Raw genomic sequence first — 923 nt, 5'->3', positions numbered from 1 at the left:
CGACGCTCTTCCGATCTGTTTATGTATAAGCGCTTATATATATATGTATGTACATATATGTGTGTATGTGTATATATGTATATATATATATGTGTGTGTGCGAGTGTGTATACATATGTGTATATAGGAAGAGAAAGATTGAGATTGAGAGACAGATTACACATAATATTTAGTTCACACGTATACGCTTATGAGTGTTTATATGGATAACTATATGTATGCATGTATATATATATATATATATATGTGTGTGTGTGTGTGTTTGTATGTCTGTATACCTATCTGTCACGTACACAGTCACGTACACACTCCACACACATATATACACTCTCATACACAAAGATACATAAATAATCCCCTCATATACTTATATAATATTAACTGTGATGTTAATGTATATATACACCGGAAACCATACTAAGTGCCACCGGAAGTGCATGCTAACACAAACAACATCTAGTATATGTACATAAACTTTAAACATAACGTATGAGTGTAGGCATATACAGAGCGTTATGTAATATATATTCATGTGTAAAATTATATATCATTATACATCTATATATTCTCTTTTGCTTGCTGTTTTTTGATTAAGATTTTGTTGCCAACTGCGTATGCAAGTGAATTTGATAATACATACATACATACATATTTCACCTTTCTGAATTCTTATACCACAAATAGCATGTACTCTCTCTCCCTCTCTCTCTTTGTATAGTCTGTCTACTTGTCTGTCTGCCTGTCTGCCTGCCTGCCTGTCTGAATATCTGTCTGAATATCTGTCTGTCTGTCTATCTTCTGTGTGTGTGTGTGTGTGTGTGTGTGTGTGTGTGTGCGTGTGTGTGTATGTGTGTATATATGTATACATATATATATATGTATATATATATGCATATATATATATATGTATATATATATATATA

This window comes from Octopus bimaculoides, unplaced genomic scaffold (assembly GCF_001194135.2).
Source record: "Octopus bimaculoides isolate UCB-OBI-ISO-001 unplaced genomic scaffold, ASM119413v2 Scaffold_190560, whole genome shotgun sequence".
In the NCBI taxonomy this organism is placed as follows: domain Eukaryota; kingdom Metazoa; phylum Mollusca; class Cephalopoda; order Octopoda; family Octopodidae; genus Octopus; species Octopus bimaculoides.
The sequence above is the reverse complement of the archived record's forward strand: the minus strand, read 5'-3'. Positions refer to the sequence as shown.